Source organism: Mytilus edulis, chromosome 12, assembly GCF_963676685.1.
Source record: "Mytilus edulis chromosome 12, xbMytEdul2.2, whole genome shotgun sequence".
NCBI classification, from domain to species: Eukaryota; Metazoa; Mollusca; class Bivalvia; order Mytilida; family Mytilidae; genus Mytilus; species Mytilus edulis.
This window is the reverse complement of record NC_092355.1, coordinates 10,577,891-10,590,421: the sequence shown is the minus strand read 5'-3', so window position 1 is coordinate 10,590,421 and position 12,531 is coordinate 10,577,891.

Here is a 12,531-nt window from a genome sequence, read left to right as displayed (position 1 = left end):
CCAATTCCTATCTATGCGTATATTTTGGCTTTAAATCAGGTTTTTTTTGCTAATTAAAGAATGATTATGGTCTCTTTTCTTTATAAGGATGGTCCCTGATTAACATGTTATCTTAGATCCATTTTTTTTAATAGTTGTTTTTTTTTAATAGAACTACCTTCAAATAATGGCAAGTACCGTCGGATCAGTACTTTGCATTGTTGGAGTTGTTTAGAAAAAATATCAATATTGCCTATCACATTTACATAATACGAAATAATAAAAACTTCAATATTATAGAAACATTTTCAACTATTAAGCACTTTTGTTTGTCCTTATTCAACATAAAATACTAGTGTAAAATATTTAGAAATAGACAGTCGGTAATTGCATTTGTAATAAAAAGTAACAAAAAAATGTGATTTGATAATAATTATGCATGACAATGAAAGAAATACTGCCTCAGCAACACATATCATCTAATGATTTAAACAAAGCAGTGGGTGCTAAATCATCACGTATCAGTAGGTAGGGAAATTAGTTTTAATTCTGTGTACGAATAATTTGTGACAAGAATAATAAGTATTAAAACAGACAGTGTGACATGAGAAGTATCAAGCTAAATGCCATAGTTGAACATTTGTTAACAAACTATTCTAGGGTTGATTTAATGAGTAGGTTCAATGACTGCAATGAGTAAATTTAAGCACTGCTAAACAACTTAATAGTCTACATAAGACTCATCATATATATATAGCATCTCCTTTATTTCAACTCTAATAATTGAATCGGAAAAAAATAACTTTAATTTCTGGTGATATCTACGTAATTTTATTACAGTATCACATTATGAATAATCAATAGCTGTCTTATTTAACAGCAAATAATTAATTGTGTAATGGAACATGTGAACACTATCAATAATGGTTTATCTTGTTACATGTGTTATTAATAATAAATAGCAGTCACTGCTTTCTCCAATATAGTAGTACAGTAGAAATGTCATTGAGTACTTACGATGTATTACTAAACATTTTAATTAGAGATGTTTCATCGCAATTTATATCGAAAAATATATTTTCCTAAAGAACGAAAAAAGTTTGAGAACTAAAAAAATAAAATGAAATATTCAAAAAGGTCTTTAAATAATAGAATGATGTTTGCAAATAAGACACATTACTACACTAGATATATGTTGGCCTGCTAATGTCTTTTTGCAAGTGCAACACGACGAATGCAACATCAAACGCAAGACCCCCTTCCGCTCAAAGAGTATCTCACATCACAAATGTGTTTCATGTAGTCTATGTTTCTTTGTCTTTTTATGAGTTTTTCTGTTTCATAACAAGACTATTGTTCGTCTTTATGGTCGATTTTGTAGTTTTTTCAATTGCATTATGAGCTTGTTTTCGAATAAAAGTTTGTTTTTTCTTTACACAATGTTTTCTTATGTTGATTTCCCGTGTTTTATTTGATAAAAATAAAGTGTCACGGCTCAACCTATTGTGATAGATGTTAAGTTAGAAGAAAACATATTTTTAAAATGTTTTATTCGCCTTGTATTTAACTCTTGTTGACATTTGATGTAATTTTTGTAAGTAATGAATAAGTAAAATCGATTGACCAATAGCAATAACGATGAAATATATTAGTACATCTCGAAGACGTTCTTTGTAATTATTTATATTGATTAGTAAAATGAATTTAGCCTACAACATCACTACGTATTTAATGACATAATACAAAGATGCATTTCATAGATTTACGGTTTGTTCTCACTTATTCTCGTACCATAAAACACGACCTGTGAGAAAACTCGTGGGCAGAGATACTATTTACTATTGTCAGGCAAACAAGTATTGCCATTATCAACAAAACACATCTAAATTCTATATACAGTCAAGACTACGCACGAGTATGATGATATATAGGAGACATTGTTTCTATAGGCATGCAAATCAGCATGATTGTGTTAACAATGTGTGGCCTTTTTGCTCGTCCCGATTTGAGAATGCCAAAACAGGAATGTTCTAATAACAAACTAACAAAACATAAAATTATTTATTAAATTAATATGATTAAATAAATGTGTTTATTTGACAGATGAAACTTGAAAAAATATTTCCCAACTCAAGATTTGTTTTCCTATTACTTAGACCTTAGCTTGTTATAATTGGTCCCTTGTCTTTTTAAAAAAAAATCTTTTCAATGTATCTCTAAGTTTGTCCTCTTTTAAATTGTTAGATACATGTATCTATTAAGGAATTAAGCACTTGAAAGTAAGATATTTAATAAAGCTGTTTAAGCAGTTTATTCCCTATGTTTAAACAAATATATTGATGTTTTATCGTTTCTTAAGCATTTATCGACTATAACATATACATGTATATACCATAGAATTTAATAGAAAATTATAACTACTATTGTATGTATAACAAAGTATTTGATTGTAATATATTATCAGGGCGAAACAAATGACATGATGACATGCATTTGTAATTTTTTGTTGTAGCACAGGATTATACTATTCGTTCAGATTTTTTAAATAGTTGATTATAAGTACATGTTTTGTCAGTTATGTTACCTTTGAAAATATCAAACATTTTGAATCAGAATTTGTCGTTTTTCATTTAACATTTGAACAAAAATAGCATCAGGTTGATTATGCGGAATTCATTAGTCATGTTAATAAAATTTCCCAAATTTGGTGATACGTCATTTCGACTATCAATAGTAATTACACTACATCATTGTATTCTTTATATAAAACGCATTCTTTACAATTTAAAAGGCTATAAATATTGTGCAATTTTTTTTTTGCACTTTGAATTAATAACTGGAAGCATGATATTTCCTGATTAAGAAAATACTTAAGAAATTTTGTCTCTTTCCTCATTAATTAGACAATATGTCACATGATACCACAATGTGCAGTAACAATTATTGTCATATCTCTGATGTATAAAACCAGTCTATGCAATTCCAATATAAATGATATTATTGAATATCAATTCCCTGTCTATAAGCTGATTATGATTAATCTATTTTTGTGACATTTAAGCAGTTCTTTCTAGTTACTTGTATTATAATGCGGAAAGATTATTTAGACTTCTGAGATCGTTCACTTATAATCTTTTCGTACTGTTAAGAGTTCAAACTCTGATCAATATAAAAAAAGAAGATGTGGTATGATTGCCAATAAGACCACTATCCACAACAGACCAAAATGACACAGACATTAACAACTATAAGTCACCGTACGGCCTTCAACAATGAACAAAGCCCATACCGCATAGTCAGCTATAAAAGGCCCCGATAAGACAATGTAAAACAATTCAAACGAGAAAACTAACGGCCTTATTTATGTAAAAAAATGAACGAAAAAGCATATATTTTGATTGTTATTACAAATGAACACTGTTTTGATAAAATATTGAATAAAAAATAATTATAATAAGGAAAAAAGGTTTGTCAATACAAGCCAAAAATAAAATTTCAAATGTATCGCAGGAAAGCTGATTGAAGCCAAACAGATTCTGGCTAAGGGAAGACAACTTATGGTGTAAATCAAAACGTGGTATAATTGTCAATTATCAATGAACAACGAACAACATCAATAGGGAAACGATTTAATGTAACAAGTAAAATCACAAAAATACTGAACTCCGAGGAAAATTCAAAAAGAAAAGTTCCTAATCAATTGACAAACTCAAATCTTCAAACAAATCAAAGGAATGGATGGCAAGTGTCATATTTCTGACTTGGTTAAGGCACCATCCGCAAAATAATTTAACGCGACCAGAATGAATTGTCAAGATACATATCCTTATGAATATTTAGGTCTTTCAATACCTTAAAAATATATGTTATATCTGAGATCTGAGTATTTATAAAATATTTGTAATAGAAATAGACACACTTTGACAGTGAATGAATTGCTTGTATGTGAAATTATTTCCTTACTGAAAACGCATGCGGCGTTGTCTACATTTTATAAACGCGACATGATTCAAGTATCACATATAATGCATGTAAAAAATGTTGCATCATATTGTATAACACACATGTTGCATAACACACCTAAAGAGATGACTAGAGTATAGAAAAATGTTCATTTCGGAAATAAATCCACTATCATGTAACCATGTTAATAGGTTGCAACAGTTGATTTAAACTGCTTTTACATTGACATGACTGAGTACTTACAAAAATATGTTACCATTAATTCCAACTTTTATGGGACACATTAATGGTGTATTTTCTTAAATTTATGGGAAAAATGAAATAACATCCTTGATATGCAATTCTCTTAAATATGAACAAAATCAACATTTTTAGTTAGTTTAGGTATCAACTATAGTTATATTCAATTATCGCTTACTAAGTCAAATAAAAAAAACTACATGTATATGCTTGTTGATTGAATTTATATCTAAGCATGTTTGTGTTGTTTTGTATTTATCATGAATTAATATATCTCAAAACATTGAAAACATGTTTACCTGTTAAAGAGTTTATACAGTAGTAATAGAGTGTTATAACTATATGTCCGAAAAGCGTAAATGGCCAATTACATGTTACCAAACGATAATAAGTACATAACAAATCTCGAATTTCCTTGATTACGAATGACAATTCACCAAATGAAACAATTTGGATTTCACTCATTTATTTAACATCGGGGAGAACATTTAACACACCGACACTCTTTATAAATGTATAGTTCACTTCAACTGCCATGATACATTCGGGTATGAATATATTTGATGATCATGTTATGTATTTAGAATATTAACTAATTGTGTTTCTGATCACGTTGAAGCAACTGGTTTTAACTATAGTGATATTTGCTCCCTCTGATAAGAAAATTGATGGCATAACGAATTTGTAAGGCTACATTTCAAAGTTATGGCATTGCTTGCAACAGCCTAGCATATGTTTTGATTGTTTTACGTTTTTTATATTGTATTACATGCAGAAATCTACTACAACATATTTTTATTCAAGGTTTTGTCTGGTCTGAATAAGCATATGATTCTCAACTTTCTTAATCTTACCCGATTTCTCTTTTACGTTACTGCTGTTGATGACATATCTAAATTCTATATAAATAAGTAAAAATAGCTATATATATTACTCAATATTAGATATCAGCTTGACAATAGCACACTATATCTACTGTTTTACTGGAAACAGCAAGTTTACTGATATTTTTATTTTTAACACTGCTCTTTAGTCACGTACACAGAACATCCAGAAGAAACACATTATTATTTAAATCTATGATTTGACCCTTAGATCTCGATCTTTATCACAACATGATAAATTATTCAAACATGATCTAGAAAAGACCGTTACCGCAGTTTTATTTCATGCAATAATGTCATGTGTCCGTGCTGTTGCATGTGAATATGTCATGATGTTTAACAACAGGAACAAAACAATTTATTTTATCGTGTGACATTTAAAATCTGCATCTTTTGGTATTGATAGTTCTCTTTTGTTTTATAATTTGATTCTGTGTGACTTTAAGCACACTTCTGTTTATGTTTGTCTTTAATTTTATCCTTTTAACAGTTTTATGAGATTCGAAAAAAAAATACCGACTATGTTAGGGCTAACGGTATATTGTGATCACGAACAATAAGTAACCATAATAGATGTGATCACGAACGACAAGTAACCATAAAAGATGTGATCACGAACGACAAGTAACCATTACAGTAGCTGCGGAACCGTAGCTCTTAGGTCCTTATGTTATTTTTTGACTATTTGCGGACGGTCCGCAAATAGTCAAAAAATAACATAAGGACCTAAGAGCTACGGTTCCGCAGCTACCATTACAGATGAAAATATTGCTCCGTTTATGATACAATTTGCAAATAGTGTTTTTAAAAAAAAATCAACAACAATCTCAAAAAGGTTTATTTAAGGCGGCAATATTTTACCAAAGTTAGAATTTCGAAACTGTAACATTGAATAAGCTGACATTGACCAATTTCTTATTGTTAGTTATGTCACTGGTTCTGTCTACGTACATGTAAGTGTCCAATTCCAGAGACATCATGCAAGAACGTTATATAATCTTTGTAGTTGCAATGAGATACTGAAAATAATTGTAAAAAATGAAATAAGTCATTCTTACTAAGACATATTAATGAATCTGTGAATTAAATTTATTTGTAAACAGATTCAGTTATCAGAGCGATTTCCCAATTGGTTCAGGAAGATTAGTCGGACGGAAACAGAAAATTATCTGTTATACGAAATGGTTATGATTTATATCTTTAGAAAATATTCGCACGCTACCGATATGTGTATGAAATAATGTGAACCACCATGTGAAAACAGACAATTAGCTATTACTTGCAAATGATCCATATCATTAGAATAACGTAGTAAAAATGCTACCGATATGTGCATGATATAATGTGTATGAATGTTGGATAATACAATACGACATAATTGTTATAAGTAAAGGGAACACCACCAATAAATGATTATACATATATATATATCAAGTGGTTACCATAAGGCTTCGAACAATAATGAGTCTCTAATGCATACAAAAACCTCCATATCATCCAAATCTACAAAAGAATTGACTAGATAATCAAAAATCTGGTATCCTGCAAAATTTTGTACTTCAGATATAAATAGAAGAAAAGAACAGTCACTGAAAACGTTCTTGACGTCAGACAGCCAGTCGAACTTTGAAAATGCATATACTTGTCCTCATTAAATTTTTCGGTGAATTTAATATTCTGTTGATTGTTTTTTTTTTTTCTTCTTGTCTTTTGTATTATTTAAAAAAAAAACACAATACATTTTGTTTTAAAAGTCTCAACTATAGAGGAATTTATCCTTATGCGAATTTATTTTCATCTAAATTATGCAACGCATGGTATACACTCCTTTTTCATTATCAAATATTCAGAAAAATAGGAACATTGTGTGAAAGTAGAATTGTAGTATATTTTTTTCAAATATAATAATAATTTTATTGTTTTGTTTGCAAATGACTCATTTATCAAAAGAAATAAGCAACAGATCGCACTCGTACATCTATCAGCAAAGAGTAAACAGTATACAGTATAGTCAGCTATTAAAGGTTTTGACATACAAACATAAAATTCGATGTTCTTATGACTTTCCTTAATTGAAACACAAGTAGAGTGCATCATCAAATAGTGCATGGTCAAGTGAAAAGAATAACTTTCACAACGGGAACTTTTCAAAAAGCACTATTAAATTTCCTACTCATCAGGAATGTCTCGTTATCCTCTGTTTTAGTTTGTTACCCGGATTTTTTTGATTTTTTTTTTTCTCAATCGATTTATGAATTTCAGACAGCGGTATACTGCTGTTGCCTTTATTTCTGTATAGAATGCTATATGGTTAAATCTTTACGTCTTCCAATTACCTCTGATATATTGTTTTGTCACTCAATAAAAATACATAATAAAAAATAATACTGACAGACATGAAAGGTACTCATAATAAAAGTTTGTGTTTTTTAATTGATTGTTTTACTGAGTAAACCGATGTTTCTTAGTTATTTGCAAATTGTCATTATTTTTTTTATCGTATACAGTATTCATGTTTTCAACTTAATGTATACAGGAGGGAAAACCATTGTCAGATTCAGAAATACTCGGATATAGATAAAAAAAAAATAGACCATAAATCCTTTTAAAATGGCTGCGTACATACATACATATATACACAAATCAATAATCACTTATCTAAATTCGTATTTTCAAACAATTATTCACCAAAGAGTTTACACATTTATCACTGCCCAATAGAAATTGGCCATTCTTTATGATTTACTTTAGAAATAATACATACATGACAATTGTTTGTCTAGTTTGTACATTTACTATTAGCTATTTCGTATTAAACAAATGGTAATTTAAGGATTTTGAAGAGGAATATAGAATATATAGTTGTATAAGGTGATATGCCATGGCACTTGTATCTCAAATATATACAACCAAACGGCAGATAAAGTGAATTATTCACAAAAGCACAGCACTCCATTTTGATCAATAGTGGACGTATTAACTATAACATGTGGAATCATTTCGAATTAATTGCTGTTTACTTTTTTGTTGATCAGTATATAACCTGATGTCATGTTTTTAATATAGCTAATTATTTGTTTATACATTTTATATTTTGCTTTATTTAAACGAATCACCGATGAATCTTGTGTCCGGAAACGAATTATCAGCGTCATGTAAAAGCCGATATATAATAATAATTATCAAAGGTACCAAGATGTTAATTTAATACGCCAGATGTGTGTTTTGTTTGCATAAGAATCATCGGTGACGCTCGGTAAAAATACTTTTTAAGCCAAACAAGTCCAAAGTTGAAGAGCATTGAGGACCCAAAATGTCAAAAAATTGTGCCAAAAACGGCTGAGGTAATCTATTCCTGTGATAAGAATATCCTTAGTTTTTCGACTAAAATCAGAGTTTTGTAACAGGAAATGACCCCATGATTGATATTCATGTCAACACCGAAGTGCTGACTCCTGGGCTGGTGATATCCTCGGGACAAAACGTCCATCAGCAGTGGCATCGACCAGTGGTGTAAACCAGGATTATAATCTAATACGCCAGACGCGCGTTTCGTCTACACAAGACTCATTAGGGACTCTCAGATCAAAATAATTGTAAAGCTAAACAAGTACAAAGTGGAAGGGCATTGAGGACCCAAAATTTCAAAACGTTTGGCCAAATACGGCTAGGTAATATATTCCTTGGATAATAAAGTCCTTAGTTTTTCAAAACATTCAGAGTTTATAACAGGAAATTTATAAAAATGACTATAAGTGCATTTATATTGATCACATATGAATGTACAAAATATTTAACCTGGTATCGATGATGTGTTTTTTTTTATATTTGCTACTGATTCTTTGATTGAATTTTTAAAGCTTAATTTATTGAAACTTTAAAATCCATATGACGTATGATAGTTCATTGACCAGAATAAGAATTAACAAGGAAGTTAACTTCACGTTTGGCAAACATAGTAATGCATCAAAATATAAAAGAAGGTCTAACGTTTGAACATGACACATGGCGGTAATACATCAGATAATATTGTTCACCTAAAAAACACTGTACTGTTTCTGATATAATGCGCGCAAATAAAGACATGAAACAAAACTAATAATTTTCCTGGTCCAACATTCTTGAAAGATAATTGTGATAATAGTAAGCATATAATTTTGAACGTACATTCTGTTGTAGATCATTCAGATTAAAACAAATTTCTACGTTAATTGTACCAGAGAAACACAACAATAATCGCATCCAAATAAAAAAAAACATTTCAATAAGGTGATGACAGTAACATTATTCACCTAATAACAGCAATTGTGTTTCACATTCTTAATTATTGATTCGAATTGTGACATAAAAAGCTGAGTCTATGTCATGTAACATATATGAAACCTAACCAAAGTTAACAGGATTATAATGTTGCAAGCCAGAAGAGAGATTCAAAAAGATTCATCGGTAGCGAATACAAATACAAAACATTTTAAAGTCATATAAAAAAAGACGACTTTAAACAGAATTAGTTGAACATGTGGTTGTGTAGTATCATTTTAGTGTATAATATGAATATAGGTAAAGTTTTGATATAAATGGCCTTATTCTTTCACATAATACTTTAACACAAGCAAAAGTAATATGATCGATAACAACAATGACGATGTAACAAACTTACAAACATTTGCAGTCATAAATCCCAACAACAAATACACCTTATCGCTATTTGTCCGCCATTGCTGGAAATCACACAGGTTCCCGTAAAATGTTGACGTCATAAAACAAAATGTCTGACGCCACAATGGAAAAGTGATTGTTGTTGACGTCAAAAGTTCAAGCGGACGGGTCAGCCGGGAATAGCGATAAGGTGTATTAGAGTATGCAAAGGATTTTTTCAATCAAAATTTTCTACTGATTAGTTACAAATGCATAAAACAAGTATGACAATTGTTCTCCAGTCTTTCCAGTGATTAATGTGAGCTAGCGTAGGATCAAATAGTTTTAATGAACCTCTATTCTACTTTTACCACGGTTTGGTAGCTTTTTTATAACATCGTTTCATCATGTGCATACCTGTGATATATATTACAGAGAATTTTGTCAGTTTTTACAAATGTATGACAATGCTTTCTGAAGGTAACCACGACGACAAAACAGACACACGTGGTTGAAATACGTTGTCGACAAATCGTTGGGAAATTTGAGAAGCTTATAATTGTCAATCATGATCAGTTTGTGTGTCTTTATATTAAGAAAATATTGCAGTATTACATAATTGGTACTATGCAATACATTTACATTCTATATTGATATCCAACGGATATGGCTCTCACGCACGTTATCATCAGCTAATGGCCTAAGTTACAAAAATGATTAATTCGTTTTTATAGTCAAGTTATTTTAGATGCACGTTTTCTCATTATGGTATGATTGTATATATCATAATTGCTAATAACTTATCTTACTTTCTTAAATTGTAAATTTGAATTGCAATATAATTTCTAGTTATCTATATGTCTTCTAACAATTTACCGATGTAAGCAATTGTGTTGTTATTTTTACTGATTGTTTTATATTTTTTTTGTCATTTGGCAATATATCATGTACTAGATTCAATTATATCAAATTTTGTAGGACTCGTGTTTTCAAAGAAAATGATTTGATGATCATGCCGTAAAATACATGGTATAATATACATGTGATATTTGACTAATACTATTTCAATTACAGATTAGTTGTACATTATCTAACATTGTAATCATGTACCCATCAGATTATCAAAGAAGGTCGAAATAACTTTAAGATGATTAGTATAAACATCATGTATGACTTTACTCATAGAAGACATGAAATGGTTTAACCAGTTTTGTTGTTATAATGGCAAACCTTAATGCTGGTTGGTGATGCTTCGTTTGCAGTAAATCATAATATGTTTGTCTAAATATTTCTTTAAAATCTATATAAAATTATTCTTTTTTTCAAAATAATACAGAATAAACTCATCATAGATATCAGGACTAGCATGTCTAAAAAACGCATATAAACAGATATAAAAAAAGATATTCATGAAAGCAACATATCAATTACTCCTGATAATTTTAATCTATATCCTGCGTATTGTTATTTTACTATTGATAAGGTAGATAGCATACTGAATCATTACACCGTCGTTCAATTTGTTTAATCAAAATGGTGTTGAATTGACAAATACAATATTCATGACCGATAAGAAGTCATCTATTGTTCATGCTAACATTGAATTTTATCATAGCAATTAATCATATAGATTGTCTTTTTACGAGTGACTCTCACACACATCAACAACCGAACCATATATGAACCACACAAACGTTTATTAACATCAGGTTAATGCTTTTACATTTGGTTATGTATGAGAGACTTTACAAGAAGCCTTACATGAATTATTTAAAGCCAATACTGCAATCATATCACATAATTAAAAGATGGTTCCATGTTCGTATCTGTAATTATTTTTGATTCTAGCTCATCAAAATAAACTAAAGACTTTTTCATTTATTGACACACATTTACAATAATTTTAACATATTAACTGTTGTTCTGTATACCTATACAGTGTAAAACAGTAGTTTTATATTTGTAAGAAAACAATTATGTTGATGATCACACAACGGATTATCAAATATGTTAATCTTTGGTATAAAATCAACTTCTAACGATCACTTGGTAAACTGTAATGATATGACCTCTTTCCGATACATCTATAATAAATTACTATAATCAGGATAAAGGGATATCATCCGGACTAAAATACGGAAATTGTATTAGATAATATTATATTGATGATGAAAATGTCGAAACAGTTTTCAATGATATCGTATTGGTTTTCATCGTGAGTAGGAATTGTTCAGACAACATATAAAATAAACAGTTTATAGAAACATATTACAACTAACAATGTGTTATCGATAGTCATTTTCTGACTGGAATTTTTTTTTTTTTAAATCATGGTAATAAGTGTTGTTATTCAGATTTTTAAATCTGCCTTTACACAACTTTTAACTGCCAGAATTCGTGACATCAAAGGTCTGAATCGAGTACCACCTCTGAAATCATAACACGTGTCAAATGAATAAAATATAATGTGAAGTGTCTTTTTCTTTATCCGTTCCAAAGTAAATTCTTTAGGGCCATTGCTAACCCATAAGAAAATACACCTTGTAAAGGTGCACGGCTAAAGCAGTAATGGGTCTCCTCCGTCGGCGCTGTACATTATGAAAGCCCATAGGCGAGAACAACACTGCCTACCAGAACTTTACACAACTTTTAACTGCCAGAGTTCGTGACATCAAAGGTCTGAATCGAGTACCACCTCTGAAGTTATAACACGTGTCAAATGAATAAAATATAATGTGTAGTGTCTTTTTCTTTGTGGATTTTGTAAACCCTTTGAACCTGGATATAGAAAAGGCCTTTGTTGTAATGTGTTATATTATTTCTTTTT